The 17,253-nt window shown below is 36.0% G+C and overlaps 1 pseudogene; it reads right to left on the bottom strand.

Moving 5' to 3' along the window:
- Positions 1-14,599: 14,599 nt before the first annotated feature.
- LOC142628971 (exopolygalacturonase-like) lies at positions 14,600-16,710 on the bottom strand (annotated as a pseudogene).
- Positions 16,711-17,253: the final 543 nt, after the last annotated feature.

Genomic DNA, 17,253 nt, shown 5'->3' with positions numbered 1-17,253 from the left:
GGTTGGAAATCTACAGACCTATGAGTTAGGTTTGTCTAGAATCGGAAAGACGATCAAGAGCAAGAGTATGGCACTGAAGGCCAAAAGCAGTGAGACAGAAGAGTCTTCGGACGATGAAGATTCTAAGATGAAGTCCTACATCACCAGAAAATTCAAGAAGTTTATGAAGAATGCTAATAGAAAAGGCTTCAACAAGGACCGTAGGCAATCCAGTTCTTCTCAATTTAAGGGCCAAGACAAAGGGAAGAAGGATGTAAGGGATGACGGTCAGTACATTGTTTCTACAGGACCTAAGTGCTTTGGGTGCCAAGGCTTTGGACATATGAAACAGGAGTGCCCAACATATTTCAAGACGACTGGGAAAACCAAGGCACTTGCTGTAACGCTAAGCGACACCGAGCCTGAAGATGATTCTGACAATGAGGATGATGGAATCTTGAATGCCTTCACTGCCACAATTAATCTTACTGAAGGGATTGTTGAAGATGTGGATGAAGAAGAGGAATTGGTGGAAGCCAAGTTTGAGAAGATGGATGATCAAGATGACATTCACAAAGCCTATTAGTGATGTGGAACTTAACCGTGAGGAACTTTCCACAAAGTTTGATGAAGCTAATCAAACTATTGGGGCACTGAGATTCGAAAACAATTTCTTGGCTGAGAAGATCAAGAAACTTGAAGCCGAGCTGTTTCAAGTCAGAGCTCAATTGGAGAGGGCATCAAGTGCGAAGCTGGATGAGATGCTCAGCATTTAAAAATCTGCTTCTTATTGAACAGAACTGGGGTATGAATTCTCTTCTTCTAATATTGCTTCTGCTAGTACTATTGTTTTTGTTTCTCTTGCTAATAATATTAAAATTGAAAAAAATGATGTTAAAACTGAATTAGCTAGTGAGAACCTAGATAAGGGTAAATCTATCTTAGGAGCACCCCCTAAGCTTGAGAAGAAGGACACTAAAAACCCTAGGACTAAGAAGGCTAACTCTCAAAAGCCTAAACAGAAGAAGCAGCATCTCTGTCATCATTGTGGTATTGTCGGTCATACTCAACCAAATTGCTATAAGTGGTTAGCCACTCAACAGAGCAATAGCATGATAGCTTCTAGGAACCAGAATCAGCTTCAAACCTCTCTTGCTCTTCTTGGAGATCTTCTCAAAGCTCTAATGTTCCTTTCGAACTTGAACGGTTTCAATCCTTCCCCCTCATCACTAGTTCAAGGGTTCGCTAAGAGGAAAGGTTCTTCCAAGGTGTGGAAGGAAAATGGTTCCAAGTGATTTATTCACTTTTTCTCTCTCTCCCCTTCTTGTTTTTGTTTTGCATTACTTGTGTGTTTTGCTTTCTGTTTTTGAGTCAGTCTAGTTTTATGCATTATTTTATCATGTTTAACATGTTTTTGTTTGTGTGTTTTCAGTTTTTTTTTTTAAAAATAAAATTGAAAAATAAAAAAAATACAAAAACAGTGTGTGTTTTGTGTACATTGGTTCTTGTGAACCCTAAAATGGCCATTGAAACAAAGTTTTCTAAACTTTGTATCTCTTGTAGCTTAGATGAGCATTCTTATGCACAACTAAGCAAGTGAGCGTTGTGGCTTTTTGTTTGTGATGAGTAAGGTTAAGTGATCTCTTGAACGTAACACTCGTATCACTCTTTTTGACGGGTAGGACTAAAAAATCCTAAGAGAAAGGCATAAATAACCATCTCACCACTGTTACTCGCCAATCATGATATGACATCTGTATGATTCGGCATCGCAAAAGTGCAATGTCAATGACATCTGTATGCTTCGGCATAGCAAAAGTGCAATGTCAAAAGCTTAACATAATGGGGTATTTCTTTTCTCTCTTTTATAGACCCATGCATGGTATGCTTAATAAAAAGAAAATATGCAAAGAAAATAAAGGAAAAAAGATTAAAAATGCTTTAAATATGATTGCAAGCGTGTTTTCTAGGAGATGTGGGAGTTATAGGATGTACCTCAAAGGTGATAGTCCCCATCAAACAGTTATGATTGTGTGTGCGTTAAAGTGATTTTCTCATATCTCAAATCGTCATAACATAGAGACACTTATGCAATCTTGCGATGTTTTCACACACAACACGTATTCTTTGCTACTCTTGATACATGTACAGGTACAATGTGATTTGGCCATCACAAGGTTTACATGTGTTGATGTATGCTCAATAAACAGTCTTGACTTGTTTTTGAAATATAAAATCGGTTAGACTTGTTTAGTGTGTGAGTGTGTATTTTGAGATCCCTGTGCTTAAAATTGTTGTTGAGAGATGTTTTTGAGAGTCTAATATGTTGATTGGATCATTGGTTGAGTTGCATGCGTGATTGCATTCATGGTTGTGTTTTTCCCTTCTCGAAAAACTGTTTTGAAAAGTTGGCTCGACACCTCCTCAATACCTCCTTGACTCCTGGCTGTCTGTTGAGCTTCTCAACTTCTTCTTATCGCAATCTTGATAGCTTCTCGACACCTTCTGGATTGATCGAGAAACCTTCTGTCCTCTTGATAGCTTTTCGACACCTGGTGGATTGATCGAGCATCTATTCTTGTGTCCTGTTTTTTTTTCTCGACACCATCTCAATAGCTAGATTTGTCAATGTTGTATTTCTCGACACCTACCTTGGCAGATGTCTCGACATCTCTCGATACCTGTATCTGTCGGGATTTACTAAGGCTCTATTTAAAGGTTCTGTGAGATCTGGTTCTCATTTCTCTCGATCTCTCTCTTGACAGATTTGTCTTTTCACCTTCCCAACCTCTCTCTCTCACTTCAAATCCTTTTCTCAAGGTTTCCTCAAGCTTTTTCAAGTTTTTCTTCACTTGGTAAGCTTCTTATCCCTTATTCTACATGCATTTCATGTTTTTGAAACCTAGAATTTGGGGTCTTTGAAAAATTTTGGGGTTTTTCAAAATTGATGGGTTTTGGTTGAAATTTTTGGGATGGGTTTTGTAGTTTTGATCTTACAAACTCCATACATTGCATCACATTCGCATTCTAACAGTATTTTCATGCATTTAGATGTGTGAAATATGTTTGTGTTCTGGTAGGATTGGATTGGGCTGAGCCCATGATGTTTTTCATATTACATGTCACATGTTCATGCATTCCCTATGCATACGTTCTATCTTTTCAATATTCTTGTTATATTTGAAGCATGTTGGAACTTTTCTGAGTGTTTCTTTCTACCCCCTCTCTTTCTGTTTGCGTTAGTAGTGTCTATGGCACCAAAACGTAAGTCTATTCCGACCCAGAACCCTCTTCGTTCTAGGGCCTCTTCATCTTCTGATTCCACTCCTATCTCTATTCAGTTTCGTAATGAGAAAGCCTATCAGGACTTCTTGGAAAACTTCTCTAAACGAGGTGTTCATTTGGAACGCCACGTTGTTCTGGCAGACTTTGTCGACACTGACCTTCCCGATGTCTTTCACAAACGGGAATGGGAGTCACTGTGTGACATCCCGGTCACTTGTCCTTCCGTGCGGATTTAGGAGTTTTACTCCAACATGCATGGATTCGATTATTCAGTACCTCTCTTTCTCACTCGCGTTCGAGGTACGCGCATAGTTGTCACACCGGAGTTGGTATCTGATGTGCTCCATATTCCCAGGGTTGCGCATCCTGACTACCCCGGTTGTGAGCATCTAAGGACTATGTCCAAAGACGAGATGATTTCTGCTTTCTGTGAGCGCCCTTCTAATTGGGGTGAGCGCCAGTTTACGTCATGTCGACCTTTTGCTAAAGGTCCTCGTTTCTTAAACATGGTAATGACTTTTATCCTACATCCTCTCTCTCACTATAACTCTATCACAGAGCCTCGTGCTCATTTTCTATTGTCTCTTATTGAGGATCTTACCATTGACTTTCCTTCACATTTCATCTTTTCCATCTTAGATGTGTATAAGGATATAGCTACTTGTGATAAGATCATCTTTCCTTCCACTATCATGAGGATTCTACGCCATTTTTCTATCCCTTTTCCTGTCTCCGACCCTTTTTCTGTCATGGTTGCCATAGATGCCGCTACCGTAAAACGTAGTGAGGCACAGTTTCGGTCGCGTCAGACAGGTTCGGCAGCTCCTTCCTCTCGTTTCGCTCCATCCAGATCTGCTTATGCTTCATTCGCTCCCTCCTCTTCTATGAGTGATGTGTCACTAGGAGATATCATGACGCAGTTTTAGCGCATGGATGCTCGCCTGGATGCGCTCTCTACAGAGTTGTATTAGGTGAATGTTTGTGTTGGTCGCATTACTAGGCGACAGGCGACCATGGGCGGCTTTGCTCCCGAGGTTTCTCCTCCACCACCTCCTGTGGCTTCTACGTCTGGGGATGATGATGCTTCGGCTGGTGATGACGATGGAGATGCTAGCTCTACCGATGAGATGTCTACTTGACACTCTACCCTTTGTCACTCGTGACAAAAAGGGGGAGTAGTTTTGGGTTATGAGAGTAGTCATACTTAGGAGGAGAGCTTGTATAGGGACATTTTGATAGGGGGAGTGTTGAGTGCTGAGGGATGTAGTGAGGATTACTTGTATCTTTTTCTTTTCTCTACTTTAGATACATTTTCTTCCTGTACCTAAGTCTTGTGACCATTATTACATACATTGTGCTCATTTTTATTATATATATATATGTGATGTATGTTTCTTTCACCTATCTCTACATGTGTTGTTTCTTTTCTTTCTTTATACACATGTTTCTTTATTTTGTATGCAATCTATTATTTCTGTTTCACACCAAGATGCCTTGATGAGTTTTGTTTAAAGTGTTTTAGAAATACAGGTTGTCAAAGTCTACTTGTCATAAACTCTCTTCTTGCAAAGTTTTTCAAGAGTTTGTATTAGGATAGATTTTATTGTATTCCATAAGTGAATATGAGTTGAGTGATTTATGAGTTCTCTCATATGTTCATTTGTTGGTTGTGGTTTTGTCATGGATTGCCAAAGGGGGAGATTGTTAGGACATATGTGTTTCACTTGTTTAGAACATATGTCATTCATTATTTATGTAATTTGCTAATCCTTTGTCAAAATGCACTTTACTTGTAATTGGGTAGATTTAGGATGAGGTTAATGCTTCAAGAAAAAAGGTTTCAAGATCAAGTGTTAAAGCCATGCAAGTCTGTCCAAGAAACAAGTTGAGAAGTACTCTTCATTAAAGCTTGATAGCTGGTTCGATAGTTGCATCTATCGAGCTTTAAGAAGCTGTTCTAGCCTCGAGGCACGATAGCTGCTCGACAGTACCTCGACACCTGTAGCTGTCGAGATTTAAGATAAACAGATTCCTAGTTCTGTTTTGATTCTAATCCGTGGATGTGTCTTTGGGCTTTCTTTTCTCCTAACCCTACACATATAAAAGGATTATTCTAAGGGCCGTCGAAGTGTGGCAAGTTGCACAAGCATTGAGAAATCCTTGTTCATGCAAATTGTAACTTGAGACGAAGTTCTTGCCCTAGTTCATCTCTTTTATGAAGAAGTTGCTGTGTCTTTTCACCGTAGGGTTTTGTAACCAAGCATCTTCTTGATCTTCATCATGTGGATGAATTGAAGAACTTTGCAGCCAACAATCTTCTCTAGTTGGTTATTGAAGTCGCGTACTGGGATCCACGCATTTGGTTTGTCACGTACTTGGGAGCTGTGCATTGAAAGGAGAAATTGTCACTATAGAACAAGTCCAATTGGCTATTGGGGTAAGGGTTCAATTGTAGGTTGGTAAGGTACTTGAGATTCCTTTACTTGTAACCACTTGTTGTGATAATAGTGGAATTTCGGGAGTGGTGATCTTAAATTCACCCGGTGAGATTTTTGCCGTGTAGGTTTTCCCCATTCGTAAACAAATCACCGTGTCATTTATTTTCCGCTGCCTACTTTAGTTTCTTGGTGATTTGCTTGTGCTACCACGCTTTGCATGTTAAATTGGTTAATTAATTGAACTTGGCTAATTAATCAATTAATCCATCACAAGGGGTCAATACGTATTTGGCCTATCAAAACTCCTTTGATTCGATCTCTAAGAAGCCTTACAATCCGAAGGACTATGAAACTTGATCTTGAATCGTGTGTTATTGTCTCCTACTTTAACGAGTAGTTGAACGTATGTACTCTATTTGATGCGAGGGACGTTGGCTTAATCTCGTACCAAATCAAAGGAACATGAAGGAAAATCCTTACTTTGATTTGAAGTAGGAATGAGCCTTGCTTTTGAGGGAGTAGTGATGCTCTTTTGAACTTAGAGATGACTTTATTTTGATAGAGTGTCGATAGGCTTTTTCTCTCTAAGTGTCTATCTTTTTTTTTTTTTTTTTTTTTTTTTTCTCATATGAGAAGCCTATATTTATATGCGACTCAGTGGTCATTGATTTGGAATTTTCACTTAGCATTTATTGAGATTTAATTACAAATTTTGAACTTCAATTTAATTTTCATCATGTATTTAATAAGAACTTTTGATGTGTATTTTTTATTTTGAAGTTGCCACATGGCTTTCTTATTTCACACAACCACATGGCTTGGACACATTTCATTTCTATGTGCGTCTTAGTAACTCGTGGGCTTGCCATGAGGCTTGATTTCATTTGTTGATTGTCCGTTGTTGACACATCATCAAATGGAAATTAATTGGATCGCAGATATTTGATCATGATTGATCAGACGAATGTGAATACATCATAAAATTTTGATGTCTACAGCAGCATCTGCAATAGCTAGCCAAAGCAAGGAGCTAAGGTTCCTAAACCGACTGTGAGTATGGGAACATCGCATGAGTATATAATGTATTGTACCGTCCTTTAATAGGAGACTTATTGAGTTGGGCTTAATCCTGTAGTGTTTTTTACAGTTTGGGTTTTTTTCCCTATAAGGTCTCTGTGTGGTTGTGTATATTCTTCACTACATTGAAAATGTTTGTCCATGAACAATGTCAAACTTGACTCTTGATTGCTTAACTATCCAGTTAATATTTGATTAAATTGATTAAAATTATCATTAAGCTATTCAAAGGATCTCGCCTCGTTTTTTATTACTGTGTTAGAAGTCACCCATAGCTTGCTATTGCATTTGGCAAATTATAGCTTTGTTACTTTCAGTCACAATCATTAGTAGTAGTGGAAAAAAGAGTTATGTTTGCCTTGGAATGACGTAACATTCGTATTTACAATACATGATATAATAATAATTGACTTCAATAATGTGTAAATAGTACGTAAGCAGTACTATTTTTTTTTTTTTGGATATCAAAATAATATTATTTAAAACGTAAACGGTGTACAAGAGATTATATCAATGGGGATACCATCATATTTAAAATATTTCTTATTTTCTAATTTTATTTAAGTAAACTTTATGCATATGCACAAGCCTAGATTGAATAGTTATGACTAATTGATACTGAGTTATCTGTTACCAACGCAAAACAAAAACACAAAACAAAACCAAAAATGTGAATATTTGTCATTTGGAATGAAATTTTTTTAATTTAGGTTTTAAAATAAGTAGTAGTTTTATTTTTATAATTTGATAAATAATATTAGGAGGATTTGAACCGTGATTCTCTTACTAAATGACAGCGTGTTATGTCATTTGTCGATGCCTCGCAGTTGCTCGACCACCCGTCACGGAGATGCTCGCTCGCCTTTCATCTTATCTTGTCCTTGGTGCGAGAGATGATATATGGAGGTGCGTCATACCTCGGGCGTGTGACTTGAATATGAGTCGATTTTAAGGAAATTACAAGGGTAAGTGAAGTCTCCATCAATCATTGGGTTTTTCTAAGGCGTGATTGGTCAACTGACTCTATTTGATTTTATTACTGATCATAGGTTAAGAAAAAGGGCATTTTTCCTAATATAATTTGAATGGGCAAAAAATCTTGAGTCTTGAGTTCGGAAGTCTGGTTATGTGTGGGGAAGGTTTTAGGCACCTCACAATGCTTGTCCAAAGGCAGTCATTTATTTTGGTAAAATCGTAATTTTAAGACATTGGTAATTGAAAACGACTAACTGGCATTAGCTTAGGGGCTTTGAACGTGTTTGGCTCTGAGGTTTGATTTTGGAATAGGTACGGTCTTGATCGACGCTTTCTAATTGTGTTTGAGGTTGTAGCCAAATTTCCCCGACGAAAATTCGGCAGCATTTCGCCTTATTTTCAAGGTGAAAATCCAACGGCGCTTCGCCTTAGATGCGTCATTGCATGCAAAATGCTATAAAGCATATTCTCAAGTATCTTAAGACAACGAGAGATTAAATGCTTGTTTACTGGTGTGAGGATTTAATTCTCATTGGCTATATAGATTCAAATTTTCAATTGGATCTAGATTTCAGAAAATCCACTCCAGGATGTGTTTTCACCTTGGGACGTGGAGCCATAAGTTAGAGGAGTGTTAAGCAATCTTGTATTGCGGACTCCACCATGGAAGCTGAGTACGTTGCTGCTTGTGAAGCAGCAAAGGAAACTGTTTGACTCAAGGAATTCCTTTCTGGTCTTGGTGTTATGGGAATGGACCAAGTTCCCATCACATTGTTTTGCGACAATAGTGGAGCGGTTGCATAATCCAAAGATCCAAGGAATCACAAGAAAGGAAAGCACAATGAGAGGAAGTACCACATCATTCGAGACATTGTTGCTCGTGGAGATGTTGTGGTAGCAAAGATTGAAAGTGCAAATAATCTAGCAGATCCTTTTACTAAAGCCTTGCCTCAAAGGACTTTCGAGTCACATTTGGAGGGAATGGGAGTTAGATTAGTGCACAATAGTCGTTAGGAAAAGTGGGAGATTGTTAAGATGTGTGCCCTTAAACCCTATTGTATGATGCTATGTATGACTTAATGTTGTTTTTAATAAAGTTGTTCTATTATTATCTAAAATAATGGTAACATGAATATTGGGACATTATCATATAGTCCATGAGATGCATAGTATGTGATTTATGTGATTTAGTCAGAGAAGATATGAGTCACAAGTTCTTTGTAAACTCAGAATTTATAGTTTGTAGTCGATGATGAAATTGGGCATTTCATCTGCGATTATTATAACGCATCAACTAAGATGATTTGTCTTGATCATGGAAGTGGAGACTTCTAGTTGATATGTTGATATGTTTTAAGAGTTAAGACATATTGAACTGGGCCACTGTGAGATTTATTATTCTCCTAACGACTGTCAAATGAATAATAAATCTCACGACTTCTATTTGCATGAACTCTTAATCCTGAGAGAATAATGGACCTGATCATGACGTGTAGGTTGCTTTGATATATCAGGAGTGAGATCTAAAGTAACGGTCAAAACCTCAATATGTTGGGCAACCACATTTAGTGTTGATGGAACATATATTCTCAAGATGAAATTCATAGTCTCTTGATGGAGATATAAAATATTCCCTTGAAATAAGTTTAATGAGTTCAGTTATTCAGAGAGTTATGCCTAACCACTTTGGTAAGAAATTACTAAAGTATATATTTATGAAATTGGATTTCATAAATATGTAATGAATAACTTTAAAGGATTAAACCGGGTACTCAAGGATTAAGATGTAGTAATTTTCAATGTGGCAGTCAATATTCATGACGTTGTATTGCTACGAATATTTTATGAGGGGGTTGCGTGTACAATAAAGTCTTGGGATATAATTTATTAATAAGGCCTAGAATGCAATTATATTTATATAGTGGTATTAAATATAATTAATGGTAACTTTGGACTTGCCAAGAGTTGACTGAAAAGCCCAAGGCCCATTGGAGCTAGTGTCTTATTGGTCCCTTTTGGTCCCACTCCAAGCCACACACTAAAGCCCAATTGGAAAGGCCCAATAGGCCAGTCCAATTAGATAATCAGTTAGTTATAAAGGGAGAAACATATAGAATTTTTATAAGTGATATAAGAAATCGTGTGTATGTGAGAGTGAGACACACTTTCATTCTCCCTTTGAAAACTGATTGAGAGACCACACATCTTGGGCGTAAAGTGGAATTGGAGTGAAGATTAAAAGTATTCCCGAGTACTTTAATCTTTGGTTTTGAATTTCACCACACTAAGGTACGCTATCTTGTTCTTAAGTTCTGAAATTTACATAGTGCATGTTATCAATCACGAATGAAATAGATCATTGTTTGTTGCTTCCGCTATATGTTTTGTATGATATACAAAACTAGTTTTCCTACAAAAGCATGTGGATCTAAGCCGCAAAGAACACATAGGCATGTAGATCTAAGCGTAAACATGGCAAGGAGCCTAAAAGCATGTAGATCTAAGCATAAGCAAGGCAAGAAGCCTAAGAGCATGTGGATCTAAGCACACACATTAAATTTAGACGTATCCTAGTCTAAGAAAGCTAGACCAACAACATCAAAACGTTAAATCATGGCATAAGCAAGGAAACATGCTAGAGAAACTTTAAAGACATGCTAGAAAGCAAGAATAAAGCTAGGAAAAGCAATAAAGCATTTTATTAAGCAAGAAAAAGTTATAGAAAGAAAAGGGTGTGGATTTTAACTAAAAAGCTACATCCACACCCCTAAACCTCAAATCCAAGGTATGCAACTTAGGACAGGAAGATTGGGCGCAAGAACACCACCTTGATGATTGTAGAAAGAAAAGGAGAATCTAAGGTGTTTGAAGGTGTTTGGGAGAGAAATTAGAGAGACGAGAGAGAGAATATACCTAGAAAAACTGCACAAAACTCTTCTTCTTCTTCTTCTTCTTTTCCACGAAATGAGGGGTCTGGAAGCTTTTATAGTTGAAAAGTGACTCTTTGGCTTCCGACGCACCATGTAGGGTAGCTTGCCTCTCTACTGACATGGGCAGTTTCGATCTTTTGCTTAGTCCAGCTTCCGATGCATATTTGAAGCCCTTCCCAGACTCGGATTGAGCTGATCTAGGTGTATATGGAAATTTCTGGTTGTCTAGTGTCCAGAACACAAAAACAATTGAAAATCCATCAGTCGGATCAAAAGTTATGGCCTCGGGAAGTGTGCTGAAGAGCTTTTCACGGTTTTCTAGATGTCTCAACCATTTTAAATCCAATTTCAACCCACGAATAGTCGTTGGAAAGGGAATTTGATAATATTTACAATAGCGCTGGTCCCAGCCCATTCGGACAGTCGAAATAGAATTAGGATTTTCGGTGCCCTTGGGAGTCAACCTCGGGTCAAACTTGGTCAAATTTGACGAAAATATCTGAGTAGCTCGGATTTGACAGAAACATGAAAAACGTTTTTTTTTGGGATGATTTTGATCGACTTTTACTTTCGGTCAACCCGGGGTTCACCACGAGCAACTTGTTCAATTTGACTGGAAAATGCACTTTGAGTGCTTTGATGCCCGAACGGGTTGTGCCACATCAATTTGGATGCTTCTGCGGCCCCATGGAAAAAAAGATTATATTTTTGGAATTTTTAGGGTCCAACACACAAATCAAAGGCGGACAAAATACGGTGTCTAGATCATTGAGCTACGAAATATATATATATATATATCTAAAAGCTGAAGCGTAGCATTTATTGTTGTTACGCTCCAGTTAAGCCACATTAGCGTCCACTTCATTATCATTTTCTTTCCAATTTTCCTATAATATTTTCTAACATTTACTTTTTATTTTATTTTAATATTTACACCTTTTCCAACATTTCTCCACCCTTACCTTTTCATCTCCCCACTACCCTCTACATAAATAATATTCTTCTTCATTCTCTTCATCTTCCTTTATTTTGTCTCTTTTTAGTCACACCCTCTTACTATATATTTGTAACTATCTATTCCATCCTATGCATGGTTTTCTCTCACAAAAAAAGTTTTTTCTCTCTCTCTCTCTGAATTTTTCGATGAATTTTTTAGACATTCTTCTATTTATGCCAAATTACTAATCTTTGGGAATCCTTTCTTTTCTTTTTCTTTTTCCTACACTTGAATCATTATGCTCATTTTCTCACTTAATCCAATCGGACAGTTTGTTGGAATTCAAAAAAAATGTTCTCTCTCTGTCTTTCTCTCTCAATTTTTCGATGAATTTTTTATACGTTCTTCTATTTATGCCAAATTACTAATCTTTGGGAATTCTTTCTTCTTCTTCTTTTTTTCTACACTAGAATCGTTGTGCTCATTTTCTCACTTAATTTAATTGGGTAGTTTGCCGAAAATCAAGTAAAACCAAACAATAAGGAATTTTACGGCATTGGAGAACGCTTGAATATATACTAGCCAAAAGTTGAAAGTCAGCAAATTAGTGGAGCTATGATTAAGCTTCAAACAAGATTGATGGTATTGCCAATGTTCTTTAATTAGCATCCTTTTTTCTATTTCTCTATATATGTTTCCTAGAATTAGTATTAGTCTCATTTTTATTTTCTCTATTATATTCTACGTAAACCAAGAGTTCTTTAAAACTCCACCTTGGTTAATGCCATTTAGATTTTTTCTAAACTGTTTTTTTTTTCTCTTTAAGTGTTAAATGTTATCCTATTTTTGTTCTTTCTTATAACTCTAATTAATGTTGATGGTTTTTTTTTTTTTTTTTTGGTTAGTTAAGGTTGATGATTCTTTCTTACAGAGAAAATAAAAAATTGAAAACAATTGAATTCCGTATAAACCTGTACCTAAAGGGGACAGACGCCTTTTTATTTTATTTTATTAGAGACAATATTAAAGGGGCATATCCTTTGGCCATTGCATTGCATTTCTTAGAGGTTAAAAGATAAAGCTTGTCATTATAGGAAAACATTTTGGGTGGGGATAAGGGCGTCATTTTGTTTGCTCTAAGAGTAACAAATGATCCTATTATAAAGGAAGCCCACAATCATAGCACATGCTTATTACACTAACCGGCATGAGCACAATTCATTATGTTCTCTCACCATGTTTCTACTACATTTGCATTTAGCAACCTAAGATTAGAATTTATTCCCAATAGAAGACTTGTAGAATCATTCAATTTTTATAGGAAACTAGTAGCAGCTTGCGCGAGGCGTGGAAATATAAATATTTTGCAATGAAGTGTAATATATAAAAAGTAACAATTACTTCAAGCATTGTCTTTTTATTTTCAAAAAAAAAACAAAGATTTTTACATTTATTTTTTTAAATCTTTTTATCTCTACAGATATATCATTTTAATTTTTTTTGTGGATTTCATTAATATTTTTTAAGGTGAACCATATTCTTCTAACTTTGTTGTAGTGTGTTACATTTGCTTAATATACAACTCATCTTAAAAAAAAAATGTATCTTCTATAAATAAATAAAAAGGTATATGCAAGGTTTTTATTAACTTTAAAGAAAATGAAAAATCAATTATTAACAACAACAACAATAATAATATAGAAGTAATTACATTCTCCTTCTTTGAGGTTTGAGGAAATGACACTCTACCCCAAACTTGGAAGGAAAAAATATTTTCACCCTTTACATTTGTTTGACCAAACTTTGTTAAATTAATATTAAAATATTATGTACTAACCTGCCTGTGCTTAAGGTAGGTTCCAAAATTGTCCTTAATTTTAAAATTAAATTCTCTTATTTTTAAATTTTAAATTCAAGTGTATTTCAAAATATTAAGTAATGTCTTTTGTTTTTTCCCCCCCTTTTCTTTTCCCAATGAGTTATGGAGAGATTTGTCATTTCAAATGTTTTGGTATTTTATAAATTTGTATTTTAATTCTAAGGTTATGAGTAATGTCTTTACTAAGCATGGTTAAACATTTATAAATAGATTCTCAAATAAATTTAAAATATTTTGTTATTAATATAAACAAAATGGGAGAGTGTTATTACTTATTACCCCAATTATATTTAATAAGATCACCCTAAAAAAACATTATCTCGCGCAATGCGCAGGTCTGCGACTAGTTATTGATAAAAGACAATAGTTAGTGCAACAAACCATTTAGGTACTTGACATCATTTAATTTCGTTGTTAATCATGTGTTAGAATATGCAGATTAATCGTCCAAAATTGCTTCAACTTAATAAGAAAGTTAAGTAAGTTTACTAAAATATTTACGTAATTGGTTTTTATTTCCAATCTTAATTTTTGCGTTGGGGGTATAATCATCTTCAATAATATGTGTTATACTTTTAAAAATAAATGTGATTAAAATTTAGTTGTTACAGAAATCTATATTAAAAATATACAATATTTAGAGACGTAAATTTGAATATATGGTGTCCGTTTTATGAGTTTTATATCTTACCGACGTCGAAGAGTATGAGAGCAAGTTAATTTGGCGTTAAAAACATGCATGCAGATGAATTGAATGTTACCATATCATGGACACAAGAATGTATTTGGTGAAAAATAATAACAATTAGAAAGAGTTTAATAACTATTTTTGTTTTATTTTGAAATATCCCAGCTACAGTAACAGAACAAATACTATCTACAACAACACTCCAGATCACAACAGCCTTTAGTAAAAGGCTGAACTCAAACAACTCTAAAAATTACCATCCAACATTCCACAGTTTCATTTAAATAGAGAAAAAGGGAACGTGATAGACTGTAGTAAATGAAATTCTACTTAGAATAGAACTCCTATAACCTATTTGCAAATAGTGTTTCCTCATTCTGCATTAGTTACAATAGCTTGGGAGGCATTTAGTTATTGTTTGATGGTACAGGCAGGAGGATTCTGCTTGCCCGAAACGGTGGGCTGGACATTAACACAAGTGGAAGTAGCAGATCCTCCAGCTCCCTTGTATACGAGATCAATGTCAGCAACCGCCACTTGTTGGCATGGAACACTTTTGCAAATAAGCTTCACGGCTTCCTTTGTTGAAGAAGTGCCTCTAATGTTCTTGAAGCTAACATTGCCGAGCTTAACTTTCGAGGGAGACTTGAAAGCAAAACAAACAAACAAAAACCCACACGAGAATTTGATATGAGTATTTGTAATTTGTTTTTCTTTTTTTAACTACTAACAACAAAATTAGAGTATATATTTGTGATGTTTATGATAACCTTGTTTGAGCATTGATTGTTTGGGCAGTAGCCTTGATCAATGAGGATAGGATTGGCAACATTGTTCATGATAATATTTTCGAAATGCATATCTGAAGCACTCCCAGGAGGGGAAGAAGGCCATGTTTTGATTCTAACACCATTACGTGTACTGCTTAAGGTGCCACCAATTACTCGATTCCCGAAACAGTCGTTCATTCGGTACCTTCCAAGACTTCCAACGCTAATACCATGGCCGAGTCCACAAGTTACTTGGTTAGCAGTAACATCTTGGGCTCCATCACCAATGGAGATGCAATCGTCACCTGTTCCAATTTTGGCATTGCTGATGGTGATCTTAGATGAACGTCCAATGTGGATTCCATCGGTGTTGGGGCTATCTCCGGGTGCAGTTATGGTAACATCTTGGATTTGCAAGTTCTTGCATCCCATAACGTTTACGTGGAAAAATTTGCTGTCCTTCGATTGAATGTCACGGACTATTGAATTTGTGACAAAATCGAACCTTATATTCTGTTCATGTTTACAAGTTAGACAAATCAAAACACCAAATATGAACGCCATAGTTTCATTTAAATATTCTCCTAAAAATATTTTCCTTTAAATATATTATAGTAAAATGCTAACGCTTCTTTGAATTACTATATTTAAAAAAATTACAAATATATATATCAATGAATGTGGTTGGTACTACTTCAACAATATTGTATAGAAAAGTCATTTTGGACCAAACAATTTGTCACAACTTGATGTTATATGTGAGTATGATTGGTGAACCATCACTTTGATCACCTTTAACCACCACTTTTTCTCCATTACACACAGTTGCACAAGTTAGGGTCATGGCACAGAAGTTGTGTCCATATTCCGTATTTGGACTTTCTCATATATAAATTTTGAATTATCTTTTTTGGTGAGTCGTGACACTTCACTATATAAAGCTTACATCCGATTATTAATAATATGACAATATCCTTAACACCATTAAACGAATAAGTGCTTGAATTATTATTTCGTGATGGTTAAATTTCTTAAAGTTGTAGCATCTGTATATATCTACATAAATATAAAGGAAATTTAAATGCTAATTATTAAGATTGAAATCTTACGATAGGAAGCAGTTTGCAGTTGTACTTTTGGTCACAATTATTTTTTTGCCATGCCGTTTGTCCTTTGCCATCAAAAACTCCACCACCTGACACAGTGAGACTGTCGATACGCTCAAAAGAAACCCAGAAGCCTTTACCGTTGAAGGAGGCAAGGTCTGATGGGGCCTGTAGGGTGCCTTGAAGGTTAAACTCAATAGCACCTTTGCATGGACCTAACAAAGTCACTACACCTAGTTTGTATGTCCAGAAATCACAACTTTACTTCTTGCTACTGCGCACGCAGCTTTCCAAGCTTTTGTCAAAGCCTGGTAAACACATTATGAAAAATCAAAATCAGTATATTACAACCATTTTTCACGTTAATGTTTTATGGTCTGGTCAAGACACCGAAGAGTTTTTAGTGTAAGCAGAGTTTGAACCCGAGTACTATTATTTGACATTAAAAGAGTTTACTAGTCAAGTTAACTAGAACCCACTTTTCATGTTAATTAGGTGTATTTAATTGTGCTACACATATTTATACCTGGGTGATATCGGCATTAGGTTGTCCTCCATATGATTTGACGTCAAAGACTTGCCCGGCACTGGTGGATGCCAACATTAGTAGTAAGGAAATTGTTACAATGCTCAAATTCTTCCCCATTTTATTGTTCTTTGTTTCCCTACTATTGCCAATTTGTTGTACGGTATGATGGCTTCCCTATTTGGTTTGAAGCTATTTATACTACAGTACCTGAGCTCATCACCATTAAAGCTATCCAACTGATATTAACTAATTTTACTCACGGTTGCTAAGAACTCTCCTGCTTACACTTCAACTTCTATACTATTATTAGCTTTTGTGCTTCCTCCTTCACTAATTAATTTATAGTTTATCGTTAACCGTTGGTGACCAGTTAAGATTAAATCGATTTCATTGACCATGGAAGGATAAATTTTTAACAACTTTATGATTGAATTGTGCTAATAACTCTAAAGGATTATAATGTGTCTTTTTTTTGGTCCATTATTCTATAAGATAAGATTATTACCACTATATATAACCCTAACTTCTTAGCCTTAAATGGCAAGCTCTTAGCCACCTAAAATCTTTTCATTCTCTCGTTTAAGCGAATTGAATATTTCCCGTTAGAGAGGGGGGAAAAGTCTAGAAAAATAATCACCTCCGAAAACTGTCCAAAGTTAG

The sequence above is a fragment of the Castanea sativa genome, chromosome 3, assembly GCF_040712315.1.
Source record: "Castanea sativa cultivar Marrone di Chiusa Pesio chromosome 3, ASM4071231v1".
NCBI classification, from domain to species: domain Eukaryota; kingdom Viridiplantae; phylum Streptophyta; class Magnoliopsida; order Fagales; family Fagaceae; genus Castanea; species Castanea sativa.
This window is presented reverse-complemented; position numbering and strand designations above follow the sequence as displayed.